Here is a 16587-nt window from a genome sequence, read left to right as displayed (position 1 = left end):
CCTGCCAATATCTGCAACTGATCCATATTCTGCTGCATCCTTTGATAAAAAATATTTTATATATATATATCATAAACAGCACAGGTCCCAGTACAAATCCTTGCAGAACACCATTAGTAAGAGACCTCTAGCTGGAATAAGTGTCTTTGGCCCTCTATTTTCTATGGGCAACCCAATTCTGAATCTAAAGGCCAATTCCCTGCAGATCCCATACATCCCAAATATTCTTGATGAGCCTCCCATGAGGGACTCAGCAAAATACTTTACTAAAACCTATGTAGATAAGATTTACTGCTCCATCTTCCTCAACTATATCTTTATCATTTCCTTGAAAAATTCAATCAAGTTAGAAAGATATGACTTGCCCAGCACAAAGCCATGATTAGGCCATGGTTTTTCAATTGCTTATAAATCATATCCCTAAAAACCCTCTCCAGTAACTTCCTTACCAGTGACTTGATGCTCATTGGTCTAGTTTCCAGAATTTCCCTTCTTGAAAACTGGAAGAACATTAGCTACTTGCCAGCCCTCCAGGACCTTGCACTCGGCTAGAATTAGTGAAGGCCCCAGTAATCTCATCTCTTGCCTTTCTCAATAACATGGGGTCTATCTCATCAGGTCCTGAGTACATTTCACCTTAATGTTGTTTAAGACACCCATTATTATTTGCCCAGTAATGACTGCTGAGCCTGCACGCTAACTTCATGCTTCATGCAACAGCACGCTGATTTCACTGTTCACCATTCTCACCACATCAAAACAGACTTATTTTCCACCATCCAAAATAAATCACCACGCATCTCTCACAGTTTGCTCCAGCTGTTACTTCTAGCCCACTCACTTAACATGGTTATGTTCCTTTACAGATTCTCTTCCACCTGTTCATTGTTTCAGATAGCAAAACAATGAACAAACTCATGCTTTTATTTCAGTAATGCACAATACTGTGAAGTAGACCAGATTAACAATCTAAATTACTTCCAAGGATCACTGATGCTCCATACAGCTTTGCTGCCACCTTGCTGTAAGTTACTATCCCCTGCTGATTCCTCCCCATATCTCCAGTATTCCTATGCACCTCATCAGACTGGTACCCACCAGCATGGCATTGCATACCTGTGCCCACTAATACTCCAAGTGACACACCATTATCCATCTGTATTGAGTGGGCTCCAAGGCCTGGCATTAGAAATATTTCAGAGGTCACAGTATGAAAGTAAAGGTAGTCGATTTAGGATTGAATTGAGGATAAATGTATTCTCTCAGAAGGTGATGAGTCTCTGTAATTGTCTAAACTGCATTCAAAACTGTGCTATATTTCTAGATAGTAAAAGACATGCTAATAAAGCAATAAAACTGCATTTAAGATAGATGATCAGCTATGATTAAATATCAGACCGAATGCTACTAACTCCTATTTCTTATGTCAAACATGATTTCTTACATGAATAATTTTTTTTCATCTCTACCTTAAGATATTCTATGTTGTTGTTCCTACAACATCTTTAATAATAATTTCCAATATTCTCTCAAAACAAATGACCATTTTGTTTCTCTATTTTTCTGAATAAACGTGTTATCATTGATCCTTTTACAAAGACTCAGAAAACGGATGGGTCTTATGTTGAAAGTTTAATATGAATTTTGACATCCACAACGCGTAGCACTACATCAAAGGATAAGCCGACACGGTGCTCGGATTTCGGGAGTTTGATTTTAATCTTCTTACTCAAAGGCAAAAGTAAGCCAAATGAGCCAAAAATGACCCCCTGGACGGTTTCCCTCCCAATAGGTACACCGGATTTAGTCTTCTTTTCAAAAGTAAACGCTGTGAGCTAGCATCCGCAAATTTATGATTTCCACCTCTCTTACAGGATATGCGCTAAATGAATAAGTTCACTAGCTATCAGCACGCTAAAATTATGTTTCTATCAAACTTGAGGTACACCAACCCCATTAAAAGTAAACTTCAAAAGGAAAATCGTGTCGTTCAAGGACCCGACCACATTCACATTGTTGCTAATTCATAATTTCTTTAAAGTTTGCTGTTGATGCTGAGCGCCAGCGCGATACGGTGGCATGTCACCGTCCTGTGCACTGCCGACCCTGCCACAGCCACAGTCACACTCCCACCCCCACACGCTGCACGTCAATCACTTTCTACCAAAAGGCCGCGGTCACGAACAGTGCTACGAGGGGTCCCAGTGCCCCGTGCAGGGTGGGCGATGGAATTACGGGGGTCATCCTCTCAAGCTAGCACATGCACTTTAAGGGCGTGCCCTACTGTCGCAATGCCTAAGACAGAAGGTGATCTTTTTCCTTTACCTGAAAATCCCTATCTCCAACTCCACGCTCGCGTCACTTTCAACAAAATGCCACCACTCCTCTCATTCGCGCATGCACCAACCTCGAATCTCGCGATATCGCGTTCGGCACGTGCCCCGGAACACGTCACGGAGCGCGGAGTAGGTGGGGGAAGTTGTCTTGGTAACGCATCGGTGGAGGGACGTCGTGTGGGAGGGTCGGGTTGGTCAGTTATCCATCATCTCGGACCAAGTGCAGCTTCCGGTATGCTAGGCTCCCAGCTGGTCCAGGTACTTGACCCATGAAACAAATTCTATTTAACGTAACGTTTTTCGCAGTTAGACTCCGCCCTACAAGTGAATGGTAAACAACAGGAATTCTGCAGATGCTGGAAATTCAAGCAACACGCATCAAAGTTGTTGGTGAACGCAACAGGCCAGGCAGCATCTCTAGGAAGAGGTACAGTTGACATTTCGGGCCGAGACCCTTCGTCAGGACTAACTGAAAGAAGAGTTAGTAAGAGATTTGAAAGTTGGAGGGGGAGGGGGAGGGGGAGGGGGAGGGGGAGGGGGAGGGGGAGATCCAAAATGATAGGAGAAGACAGGAGGGGGAGGGATGGAGCCAAGAGCTGGACAGGTGATTGGCAAAAGGGGATACGAGAGGATCATGGGACAGGAGGTCCGGGAAGAAAGACAAGGGGGGGGGGGTGGAACCCAGAGGATGGGCAAGGGGTATAGTCAGAGGGACAGAGGGAGAAAAAGGAGAGTGAGGGAAAGAATGTGTGTATAAAAATAAATAACGGTTGGGGTACGAGGGGGAGGCATCCCTGGGCCTCCTGTCCCATGATCTTCACATATCCCCTTTGCCAATCACCTGTCCAGCTCTTGGCTCCATCCCTCCCCCTCCTGTCTTCTCCTATCATTTTGGATCTCCCCCTCCCCCTCCCACTTTCAAATCTCTTACTAGCTCTTCTTTCAGTTAGTCCTGACAAAGGGTCTCGGCCTGAAACGTCGACTGTACCTCTTCCTAGAGATGCTGCCTGGCCTGCTGCGTTCACTGGCAACTTTGATGTGTGTTACAAATTAAAGATGTTGCCTCACTTGCTGGGCTTCCCAATTTTTCTGAGATTTCTATGTACAGTAGTTAGAGGTGGAACCACACAAACTTAACCCAGAAACAGGCCCTTCTGCCCAAATAGTCCGCATTGAGCATCAATCACCCATAATTACATTGATTATTCCCGAACCCATTTCTATTGTTCTCACATTCTACTCAAATGTCCTCTAGTTTCTTGTGGTAAACCATATTTATATGTTGTAACTGGGTTAACTGCCTGGACACGCCCCTCTGCTGACTACCCCTGTGGCTCCTGAATAAAGGTGTTTTCACCCTGTTCCTCCCCCTCAGACCAGGGGCAGACACTCAGCATGGAGGTCACGTCTTACTGCGAATAGAAGCCTTTCAGTATTTACCCTAGTTCAGTCTTTTGGAATTATTGAAGGAGCTTCATTTCTATAACTCACCTGCATGTTCTGGAGGCAATAGACCAATCAACCTGCACGTCTTTGTGATGCGAGAGGAAACCAGCTGTCACAGGGAGAATATGCAAACTTGACACTAGTAGTCAGGGTTGAAGCCAAGTTACTGGAGTTGTGAGGCAGCAGTTCTACTGGCTGCATTGCTTTGCTGGAAAGATAGCCCCATTTAGACAAGTTTCCCAGTGATATAAAATCCTACCCTATCACGGTGAAGTGTAGTTCTATGATCTGGGAATCTTAATCAAAATCCCTTTGCTTCATGGGTGCACAATTTTTTTGTTGTTCAAAGTAAATTTATTATCAAAGTAGATATATATCACCTATTACTGCCTTGAGGTTCAATTTTGTTCAGGCATTCACAGTAAATTTAAAAAAACACAAAAGGCTATCAATGAAAAACTGCACACAACAAAGATGGACAAACAATCAATGTGCAAAAGACAATGGATTGTTCAAATACAAAATGGTAGATGAACAGTATAGTAGTAAGTAAATAAATAAACCATAAATATTGTGACTATGAGTTGTGGAGCCCTTAGGTTGTGGAATTAGTTCAGTGTTGGAGTGAGTGAAGTTATCCACTCTAGTTCAAGAGCCTGATGCTTGAGGGGTAGTAACTGTTCCTGAACCAGTGGTATGGGATCTGAGGCTCCTGTACTTCCTTTCTGATGGCAACAGTGAGAAGAGAGCATAGCCTGGATGATGGGGGATCTTGATGATGGATGCTGCTTCCCTGTGACCGTGCTGCTTGTAGATGTACTCAATGGTGGGGAGGGCTTTACCTGTGATGGACTGGGCTGAGTTCACTACCTTCTGTAGGCTTTTCACTTCAGGGGCATTGATGTTTCCATTCCAGGCTGTGATACAACCATTCAGTATACCCTCCACTGTGCATCTATAGAAGTTTGTCAAAGTTTTACATGACATTTTGAATCTTCTCAAACTTCTAAGAAAGTAGAGGCACTGATGTGCCTTCTTGGTAATGGCACTTACAAAGGGCCCAGGACAGATACTCTGAAATAATAATGCCGAATAATTTAAATTGCTGACTCTTTCCACCTCTGCTACCCTGATGCCCTTGATGGAGTTTCTTCATCAATGGCTACCCTGAAACTACAGAACCAGAACAAACAGTATGTGACTTAGTCGATATCTTCACATTTAGAGGTGATGTCCTAGATTGTTAGAAAGAGCATTGTTGAATATTATGGCAATAGTAAAATTCACATCTGAAAAGTCATTTTCCAGGTCTGGAAAGAAAGAGGCCCAAAATGTTGACTGTTTACTCTTTTCCATAGATGCCGCCTGGCCTACTGAATTCCTCTAGCATTTTGTGTGTGTTACTTTGGATTTCCGGCCTCTGTAGATTTTCTCATGTTTGTAATAAAAGTCATTACAGTTGTTGCCTCCCTGCCTAATTAGAGATCTTTTCTTCTGTTGTTTCTCTGAGAAGATTCAAAACATAAATTAAGCAATGATATGGAAATAACCACAGTTAGCTTTTGCCTCGCATCACAGCCCAATTTTGCTGCTCGGATGCTGCCTGACTTCTGAAGCTCTGAAGCCATTCTGTTCTTATTAAAGAAAGTGTTAATCATCAGAAGTGTATCACAGTCATTGTGTAAGCAATACAGTAGGCTAGAAAATTCCATAAAGGTTGTGGTCTGACCTGTGAATTTGATCTCCAGCTTGTTCTGTTGCAAATGTACTTGTTTACTGGCTGTTTTCTATCCCAATTTTGTATGTGATATGTCTTTTGACTATCATTTTAAGCATTGAACAAACTTAGCAAGACTTAGAAGCTCAAAGATACATGGCTTTATTCCAATGGCTCCTCCAGGCTGATTTCAGAAGCTTTCACAAGTAATGTTGTAACATAAAGAGCCCTTGACTACCTTAAACTGTAATTAGAGGTATCAATCTTAAACCCACAATTACTCTTTCACATCTGCTTCTTTTGTACTTATGCAACCAATGCTACAGCATTGAATGGTTTGAATAATTCAACTATTTTTAACGGCTGGAAGATTTTATTTTATTAATGTTGTTCAATTGAAAATGTACTGCCTTTCATAAATACTATTGATTAATTCCTGAAGAGAAATAGAAAGTACCAGAAATACTTAGCAGATTAAGAGGAGCTGTGATGGGGAAACAATTAATGTTAAAGGTTAATCAGTATTAAAACTTAAGTCTGATACTCTTTCCAGAGATGTTGTCTGACCAGACTATTTCCAGTGTTTTCAATTTTTATTCTGGATTTCTAGTAACTTTCCAGTGATAATTTGCTTTTGATTAAACAACACTTATTTTTATATAAATATGATTGGATTCCTTCCAGAATCAGAATTGGGTTTATTATCACTGACGTATGTCATGAAATTTGTTGTTTGTGTCAACAGTACAGTACAATTCATAAAAATGACTACATGACAGCAAAAGAGTAACACTGAGGTAGTGTTCAAGGGTTCATGAATCATTCAGAAATCTGATGGTGGGGAAGAAGCTGTCCTTAAAACATTGAGTGTGGATCTTCAGCCTACAGTACGTTCTCCCTGATGGTAGTAATGGGAAAGTGGAATGTCCTGGATGGTGAGGGTCCTGAAGATAGATGTCACCTTCTTGAGGCACGGACATTTGAAGATGTCTTCAAAGGTGAGGAGGGTTGATGCTGTGACAGAGGCCCGTGATGATATAGCTTTTTAAAATGTTAGTACTGTGTACAGTATTTTCTACTATTATTCTATCTTGTACTGTGATTACCTATGTCAGTGAAACATAATCCAGTCATTTCTTAATTATTGCTTATAAGAGCTTTTGTGTGCTTTACAACAATGACCTCACTTCAAAGAGACTCCAAAGTTCAAAGTAAATTTATTATCCAAGTACATATCATCGTCATTATCATCAGGTGCCGTGCTCAGTTTGAGCTTTGACTGCCATGGCCCACACACTCCTGTTTCTGGTCAAGTGGATCAATTCATTGGTATTCATTTCCAGTTCTCTGGCTGCTGTCTCCATCATCATGTGTCTTTGTCTTTGTCTTCCTCTTGCTTTCTTTCCCTCAATCTTTCCCATAATTACCGTGCATTCTAACTCCTCTTTCCTAATCACATGTCCAATGAAGTTACGTTGCCTTTTCATGATCTCATATATTATTTCTCTCTTTGTGTTTGCTCTGTTCATGACATCCTCATTAGATATTCGTTTCGTCCATGATATTTTTTGTATCCTCCTCAAAAACCACATCTCTGCTGCTTCAATTCGTTTCCTCATGTTACTAGATATTGTCCAACATTCTGAGCCATATAACATAACTGGATAAAAGTAACATTTCAGTACTCTGAGGTGGGTTGTCATGCCTAGTTTAGTGTTGGTCAGTATACTCTTCATTCTCGTAAAGGTGTCTTTTGCCATCCCTATTCTTTTGATGTCCATGTCGCACCTGCCATCTGATCTCACCCAGCTTCCTAAGTAGCAAAAGTTCTGTACATGTTTTTTGTCTTCCCTGTTTATTCTCAGCCTGCAGATAGGATTCTCCTTCTTTTTGGATATCACCATACATTCTGTCTTTTTGCAATTGATAGATAGACCCATTTTTGCACTTTCTTCAACAACTATATCAATTAAGTTTTGTAGTTCTTCCTCTGTACTTGCAACTAACACAGTGTCATCTGCATATCTGAAATTATTGATGTTTTCACCGTCAACTTTGATTCCCAAGATGTCACTTATTTTTTGTAATATTGTTTCACTCTACACATTAAACAAATCAGGGGTGAAAACACACCCTTGTCTAATGCCTCTCTTGATTTTCGTAAACTGACTCATTTCTCCATCTATTCTTACAGCAGCAGTTTGTTCCTAGTACAGATTTCTGATTAGGCGGAGGTCTTTCGAATCTAGATCTATAGTTTTTTGTAATAGTTCAAATAACTTACTGTGCTTCACTTTATCAAATGCTTTTGTGTAGTCAATAAAACAAACAAATCTTTTTGCACTTGAATGGCTCATTCTGATAGTATCCTTAACATCAATATTGTGTTTCTTGTATCTTTGTCTTTCATAAAACCATATTGTTCTTTACCTATTTCAGCTTGTATCTTGCTTTTAGCTCTTGTCATCAAAACTCTTAGAAGTATCTTAGTGATATGACTCATTAAACTTATGGTCCTATGTAATTCACATTCTATTGCTCTAGGTTTCTTAGAAAGAGTGATAAATACTGATTTTTTTCATCTCTTCTGGTATTCCAGACTCATAAATGTTATCAAGTACGTATATGTCACCATAAAATGCCCGAGATTCATTTTCTTGAGGACTATCACAGTCGAGTGAAGATATACAATAGAATCAATGAAAAGCTACACACAAAGACTGACTAACAACTAATATGCAAAAGGAGACAGACCGTGTAAATACAAAAAGACCAATATAATAAATAAATGAATAAATAAATAAATAAATAATATTGAGAGCATGAATTGTAGAGTTCTTGAAAGTGAGTCCATAGGTTGTGAAGTTGCAAATGTCACTCCACTTTTTCAGAAAGGAGGAAGGCAGCAGAAAGGAAATTATAGACCAGTTAGCCTGACCACAGTGGTTGGGAAGATGTTTGAGTCAATTGTTAAGGAAGAGGTTATGGGGTACTTGGTGACACAGGACAAGATAGGACAAAGTCAGCATGGTTTCCTTAAGGGAAAATGTTGCCTGACAAACTTTTTGGAATTCTTTGAGGAGATTACAAATAGGATAGATAAAGGGGATGCAGTGGATGTTGTATATTTGGACTTTCAGAAGGCCTTTGGCATGTTCCGGATATGAGGCTCCCTACCAAGTTGTAATATAAGTATTATAGGAAAGTTACTAGCATGGTTAGAGCATTGGCTGATTGGTAGGAGGCAGCAAATGGGAATAAAAGGATCTTTGTCCGGTTGCCAGTATTTAGTGGTGTTCTGCAGGGGTCGATGTAGTGACTGCTTCTTTTTAGGCTGTATAGCAATGATTTAGATGATGGAATAGACGGCTTTGTTGCCAAGTTTGCAGGTGATATGAAGATTGGTGGAGGGGCAGGTAGTGTTGAGGAAACAGGTAGGCTGCAGAAGGGCTTAGACAGATTAGAGAATGGACAAAAAAGTGGCAAATGAAATAAGATGTTGGAAAATACATGGTCATGCAGTTTGGTAGTAGAAATAAATGTGCAGACTATTATCTAAATGGGGAGAAAATCCAAAAATTGGAGATGCAATGGTACTTGGGAGACCTTGTGCAGAACACCCTAAAGGGTTAACTTGCAGGTTGAATTGGTGGCGAGGAAGGCAAATGCAATGTTAGCATTCATTTCAAGAGCAGTGATAAGATGCAGAGGCTTCTATGGTGAGGCAGTTTTGGGCTCCTCATCTAAGAAAAGATATACTGATATTGAAGAGGGTCCAGAGGCGGTTCACAACGATGATTCTGGGAATGAAAGAGTTATCATACAAGGAATGTTTGATAGCTCTGTGTCTGTACTTGCTGGAATTTAGAAGGATGAGGGGGGGATCTCATTGAAATCTTTCGAATGTTGAAAGACCTAGACAGAGTAGATGTGGAAAGAATGTTTTCCATGGTGAGGGAGTCTAGGACAAGAAGGCACAGCCTCAGAATAGAGGGAGTCCACTTAAAACAGAGACGTGGAGAAATTTCTTTAGCCAGAGGGTGGTGAATTTGTTACCACGGGCAGCTGTAGAGGCCAGGTTGTTGGGTGTATTTAAGGCAGAGCTTGGTAGGTTCTTGATTGGACATGGCATCAAAGGTCACTGGGAGAAGGCCGGGAATGTGGTTGAGGAGAGGAAAAAAGGATCAGCCATGATTGAATGGCGGAGCAGACTCGATAGGCTAATTCTGCTCCTATGTCTTATGGTCTAAATCAGTTCAGTGTTGAGGAGAGTGAAGTCATCCACACCGGTTCCTGAACGCTATGGTGAGGTACTTGAGCCTCCTGCTTTCCAATTGCAGCAGTGAGAAGAGAGCATGCCCTGGATGGTGGGAGTCCTTGACTCTGGATGCTGCTTTCCTGTAGCAGTGCTTCTTGTAGATGTGTTCAATGGTGGGAAGTGCTATTCCTGTGATGGACTGGGTAGTATCCATGACTTTTTGTAGCCTTTTTTGTTCTTGGGAATTGGTGTTTCCATACCAGGGCGAGATACAACTGATTAGGATGCTCTCCGCTGTGCACCTATAGAAATCTGTCAAAATTTTCCATGACATGCTGAATCTGCACAAACTCCTGAGAAATTAGAGACACTACTATGCCTTTTTTGTAAGGGCACTTATATGCTGGTCCCAGGACAGATCCTTTGAAATGATGACGACCAGAAATTTAAAATTACTGACCCTCACTACCTCAAATTCCTTAATGAAACTGGCTCACGGACCTCGAGCTTCCTCCACTTGTAGTTAATAATTAGCTCTTTGGTTTTTCTGATGTTGAGTGAGAGGTTGTTGTTGTGGCACCATTCAACCAGATTTTCAATTTCTCTCCAATGTGTCTGTGAAGGACACTAAATGGAAGGCTCTTTTTCATAAAGAAACTCTTGGATTAGTTATTAAATGAGATAGTGTTCTTCTGCTTGATATCAGAAAATTATTTCTCTGTTCTCCAAGTGTAAATTAAAATATGGAAGAGGCATCTTTTTGTGTTTTGCCTCTTCGGATTGCAATTCTGTTTTAAATAGATAGCTCTGTTCTCATAGTCATAGTCATATTCATACCTTATTGATCCCGGGGGAAATTGGTTTTCATTACAGTTGCACCATAAGTAATAAATAGTAATAGAACCATAAATAGTTAAATAGTAATATGTAAATTATGCCAGTAAATTATGAAATAAGTCCAGGACCAGCCTAATTGGCTCAGGGTGTCTGACCCTACAAGGGAGGAGTTGTAAAGTTTGATGGCCACAGGCAAGAATGACTTCCTATGACGCTCTGTGCTGCATCTCAGTGGAATGAGATTCTGGCTGAATGTACTCCTGTGCCCACCCAGTATGTTATGTAGTGGATGGGAGACATTGACCAAGATGGCATGCAACTTAGACAGCATCCTCTTTTCAGACACCACCGTGAGTTGGTCCAGTTCCATCCCCACAACATCACTGGCCTTACGAATGAGTTTGTTGATTCTGTTGGTGTCTGCTACCCTCAGCCTGCTGCCCCAGCACACAACAGCAAACGTGATAGCACTGGCCACCACAGACTCGTAGAACATCCTCAGCATCGTCCGGCAGATGTTAAAGGACTCAGACTCCTCAGGAAATAGAGACCGCTCTGACCCTTCTTGTAGGCAGCCTCAGTGTTCTTTGACCAGTCCAATTTATTGTCAATTCGTATCCCCAGGTCTTCTAACCGTCATGTATTTAACATCCCTTTTAACCACTTTACTATAAGTGGCTGTGGTGTCAGTTGCCATGGCGTAAGCTCTAAAATTTTCTCATTAAATCACTTGCTCTTAAAACCTGCACTACCTCTTTGATAACTTACTTTGCTATTAAATTTAATTTACATGCACTTGCAAAGCACTTTTGGCCATGTTACTGTATTTAAGGGAGCTTTTTAAATACAAGTTGTGATGGCAACAGAAAGGAAAGAATTTTTTATCTTCAAGTTTTTACACGTCCAAGAATGCAGAAATGAAATACCTCACTTGTGGTCCTCTTTGGACCAAGGTAAGCAAATTTGTTTTGCATAGCCTCTGTCATAATCACAAAGGCACTTTTTAAAAGTATGAACTATAATTTTCTATGTTATTTGAAGTGAAAATACTCCTTATTTTTGAAAATAATTGAAAAGTTCAAGCTGACTTTCCATGTGTGCAAGTTAAATGACAGTGTAGAACTCAGAACATAGCTTCCTTGGTCAGACTTGATGGATGATATGCTCGTTATTTTAGGTATTGTTCATGTATACACCACTAATTCTTAGCAAGCAAAATGACGGTAATATCAGTGTTTTGTGAAATCACTCACTGATGTGCCTCATTTGATAACATTAAAAAAAAAGTCTGTCCCAAGCCTTTATAGGCTCATCAGGCCAGTGCTTATGCTGGTTTCAGTGGCGTGAAGCGACTGCTGGCCATATCTAATTGTCAATGTCACTTTACCGATGGAAGAAATAGGGACATTTGATGTCACTGTAGATCAGTATGTTGAGAGACATACTGCTTCTTTGTAAATCCACTTAATGAGTTCTGGTAAAGTAAATATCTTCAAAAAAGAAGATTAAAATGACTGTGGTAAAGGGAGGGGTACTTGCGCTGAAATTAGCATCTTCTCAGATGTTTATTCTATGCAATGGGTTACCATGGAATTGACGACACAAGAGTTTGTTTGGCTAGTGCTGGAATGCAGTCATGAATGTGATCCCGAATTAACTATTGAATTCACATTTCCCAGATTTTTGGGACTGAAATTTATGGTTTGGCATTTTTTCAATATTTACATGCTTTGGTCTATGTATTTCAGCTTAGGGCTAGAACAATATTGTACAAAATTGATTTGATGTAAATATGTTGATTGAAAATTTCAACAATTACACTGTCATTATTTTGTAATTCCTCAAATATGTATGTGTTTCAGAACACTTACTGAACAGGTATATTTAGATGTTAAATAATATTTGGAAACATATTGAACTTTTCCATCTCATAGCTTAAACTGATCACCAAAATCTAATAAGTACCCAGAAAGCCAAAATTACCCATGATTTTGACTACTACAAGCAAACATACTGCAGCTCAAACCATAGTTGTTCACAGCAATTTAAGTAAATTTCACTTTATTTATTGGAGATATGCATTGAACTGTAACCTTATTTTCCTTTTCAAGTTTTCACTCAGATTTAATCTACCTTTCTGTTCACTGTAATATGTGAGATGACTAAAAGCATTGTCTCTGAAAGGAGAAAAGGAGTAAACTAAAAAAAGATATTGACTTGCTCTGACAAATTGAAATATGACAGTTAATAAATTGGAATGTAACTGAAGAAGGGAATGAGGCAGCTGTTACAGAATTTGTTAGAACTTGTTGCCAATTATATTCTCTTACCACCTGACTTTCAGGATTAAAATCTATTGACTTACTACAGTGTGGAGGCTTGATAAAATATCCAAAGTCATGAGCCTATTCACAATTTAAGCTGTGTTTCATTCCTTATTTAGTTTGTGTGATGTGTTTCAAGTGTAGGTTTTTGTAAAGCCGATTGCTCTCTATAATTTAATCACAATTCCCAAAAGTGGACTTTGTTTACTGCAATACTGCAGAATTATCATGTCTAGGATCTGCATTATGAGTTCAAAGGAGTAAAATATACTGCAAGATAGTCTGGTTAGTTATGACTAAAATATTGATTTATACTTTAAACAACTATATACTATACTGTTCAGTGTTAGTATGTCAGATTCAGCATAACATCATCAATCAAACATCAGAATTTATAGTAAATTTACAGTAGCAAGTTGAATGAATTTTTATTTAATTTCACATATTTTATGATGCTATATAACAATTCTAACAAGAGTTTTTTTCTTTTTAGATTTATAATATTAAATTGCTGTATTCAGGATTCAAGTACATTTATTATACGAAAGTATAAATTATACACCTTGCGATTTGTTTGTTTACAGGCATCCACAAAGCAAGAAACTTGAAGAATCCAATTTAAAAAAAGAGGAAAAGTAACCACACATTGTGTAATTAATAGAAGCAAGCGACAGTATTCTGAACCAGATTGAGTCCTTCGATCCACTCCCTGGAGCAGCCAGAGTAGGCCCAAGCCTACTCATATTAGCCATCTTAGTTCATCATATTAGTGGGGCAAAAACACTGCAAAACACGCACAGACTACAGATGCCTGAGAGATTTTATGATGCTATATAACCATTCTAACCAGTATTGTTTCTTTTTAGCTTTATAATATTACATTTCTGTATACTTTGTCTTAAATCTTTACACATGACCTGACTGAGCCTAATATAAATACCATGTTGGTTGACTTTCTTTAAAACTGTGCATGACCATGATCACTCTCTTTGACATCCAGAGAGCACAGTTGTCATTAAAAAGAAGCAGATGGAGTATTCAATAGTATCTTAAGTTAAGCAAAACTTTTAGAATCATACAGTACAGAAACAAACCTTTCGGCTCAATGTATCCATGCCAGCCACTAAGTCAGGGGTTCCCCACCTGGGTCCATAGACCCCTTGCTTAATGGCATTGGTCATGACATAAAAATGATTGGGAACCCTTATACCAAATGCTCATCCATACTAAATCCTATTTACAAGCATTTGATCCATAGCCTTTTATGCATTGGGCAGTTCATATACTCTTCTTGATATTTCATTACATTTTGTGAGACTGCCTCTCTCTACTACCTACTCAGTCAGTGTATTTCGAATTCCAACAGCCTTTTGGGTGGAAAAAAAATCTTTTTTATATTCCTTCTAAGCCTAATCCTAAACTTATCTTCTCTGAATACAGAAATCTCCTCTACAGAGAAAAAGTTTACTAATGTACTCCTTATCTGTTTCCCTCATAATTTTATATATCTTTATCAGGTTTTCCTCAGCTTTCTGTACTCCAAGAAAAATAAACATATCCTATCTAGTCTCTGCTCATAATTGTGATACTCCATCCAGGCAACATCTTGTTGTATCTTCTCTACAAGTCCTCTGGACCAATCACTATATTAATCAAATATAATTTGTTACATCAATGAAAAACTCAATCAAAAAATAGCCAAGGAAGATCTTCCAGCAAAAAGCTATGCTGATCTGTCCCTTTCTGTCTAAGTGTGAATTGATCCTGTCCCTCACAATTTATTTTCCTATCACTGATGTAAGATTCACAAGCCTGTAATTTCTTGACTTATCCCTAGTACCCTTCTTCAATAAAGGAAACAGAATTGCTGCCCTCCTTCCCATTGACATCTTATTTGTGATCAATGAAGATTTTAGAGATCACTGTCGTAACCCCAACTAACTCAACCCTTGCATCTGTAGCATCCTGGGATACATCTCATCAGGCCAGGGGCATTTATCCACCTCTACGTCTGCTAAGATACCTAATATCACCTCTATTAAAATAATATACTCTAGAATATCATTATCTCCCTCCTTGAAATCTCCAGATACAATATCTTTCTCCTTAGCGAATAGAAGTAAGAAGTATTCATTTCAGGCCTTTCCCACTCATATGACTGCACCCTTGTCCCTAATAAGCCCCACTCTTTGCTGGCTACCTTCTTGCTTTTGCTTTGGGATTTTCTTTAATTTTATATATGAATGACATTTCATGGCTCCCCTTTGTCCTCTTAATTTCTTTCTTAAGGACCCCTTTACATTTTCTAAATTCTTGAACTGTTTTCTGTACTCAAAATCTGCCATGTGCATTTCATCCTTTCTTAATCAAACTCTTGATATCCCTTGACATCCAGGGTTCTCTGAATTTACTGTTTCACCCTTCACTTTTTAGTCTTGTGGATTTTGTTTGCCCTAACCTCTCACTATTTCCATGTAAAAGACTCCCACATGTCAGTTATATAAGTAGGTATACGCATTAGTAGCTGTTTCCAATCTACATTTGCTAGGACATATCTAGTGATACTGAAATTGGAAACGGAGTTGATTTATTATTGGTTTGTTATGGTTACATATACTATGATATGGCGAAAAGCTTGTCTTGTATACAAGATGGTATGACGATGGAGCGCTCAGATGCAGTGGCCACTCTGGGTTCTATCAAAGGTGTATTTGTTCATCCTTGTTGTACTACATGCCTTTTTTATGATCACAAGTCACTAGATACTAAAAACATCAATTTCTGCAGGACTATCCCATCAACGAGTTGCTCAATAGCGATGGAACTAGACTTATTGTGTACTATTGTTGTTTGGTCGCCTGGACTTGTCGCGTACCTTTGGACAGTGTGCAGTGTGAATGATTATCTCTTTATTGTGATTGCAAGACCCTGCTGGACATTGGTAATGTAGAATACTGCAAGTTCAGTTCACTGATTCATTGGTGAGACTGACGGCGGGGGAGCAGCATCCCCTCAGTTGTGGCAAAGACAAGGCTGAGTCTGCAGGGTCACCTGTTGCAGTTGACCAGCAGAGGTGACTCCGAGGAGGTGTGGGAGAGCCCCTGCAGGGCGGTCTGGAGTTCATACTTAGATTGGGGGCTGGCCTCTCCTGTCAGTGCTGCTGTCCTGTGTTCATTTGGTGGAAGAACAACCTGGACCAGGACAATTTACCATCAATTCTACAGTCATGCCACTCATGGGCTCGGGCTCTATCTGTTTTCTTTGTGACTATATTTTTCTGAAATCGTAACGATATGTGCTATTTGTACTATGTGAGGTGTGCTGTGTGCTGTTGGTAACGTGTTTTGCAGTTTGGCAATGGAAGAATGCTGTTTGTTTAGCTATAGTCATGTGTGTTTAAATTAAACTTCAACTTGAACTTGAACTGTTCGTGCAGATCAATTGAATTGAATTGACTTTATTTCTTACATCCTTCACATACATGAGGAGTAAAAATCTTTGTCTTACGTCTCCATCTAAATGTGCAATGTGCAATCATAGTAATTTATAATAAATAGAACAGTCAATGCAACATAGAAATACACTCAAATCGGCGTGAGTTAATCAGTTTGATGGCCTGGTGGAAGAAGCTGTACCGGAAGCCTATTGATCCTGGCTTTTATGCTGCGG

General features: G+C 39.5%; 1 protein-coding gene and 1 long non-coding RNA gene across 8 annotated transcripts in view; one reads left to right on the top strand and one right to left on the bottom strand.

The window, feature by feature from the left end:
• znf507 (zinc finger protein 507) overlaps positions 1-2408 on the bottom strand; it is a 64891-nt gene extending 62483 nt beyond the window's left edge. For all 7 annotated transcript variants that reach the window (XR_011889259.1, XR_011889260.1, XM_072279698.1 and 4 more), the window contains exon 1: positions 2326-2408. The gene's annotated coding sequence lies outside the window, so the exon portion shown is untranslated. The remainder of the gene's footprint in view (positions 1-2325) is intronic.
• Positions 2409-2507: 99 nt separating this feature from the next.
• Positions 2508-16342, top strand: LOC140210290 (uncharacterized). The gene is made up of 3 exons (XR_011889202.1): positions 2508-2594; positions 6245-6497; positions 13503-16342. It is a non-coding gene; the product is annotated as an uncharacterized lncRNA (long non-coding RNA).
• The last annotated feature ends 245 nt before the right edge of the window (positions 16343-16587 follow it).

Source organism: Mobula birostris, chromosome 15 (genome assembly GCF_030028105.1).
Source record: "Mobula birostris isolate sMobBir1 chromosome 15, sMobBir1.hap1, whole genome shotgun sequence".
In the NCBI taxonomy this organism is placed as follows: domain Eukaryota; kingdom Metazoa; phylum Chordata; class Chondrichthyes; order Myliobatiformes; family Myliobatidae; genus Mobula; species Mobula birostris.
Note: the sequence above shows the minus strand (reverse complement) of the source record. Positions and strands in the feature narration are given on the sequence as shown.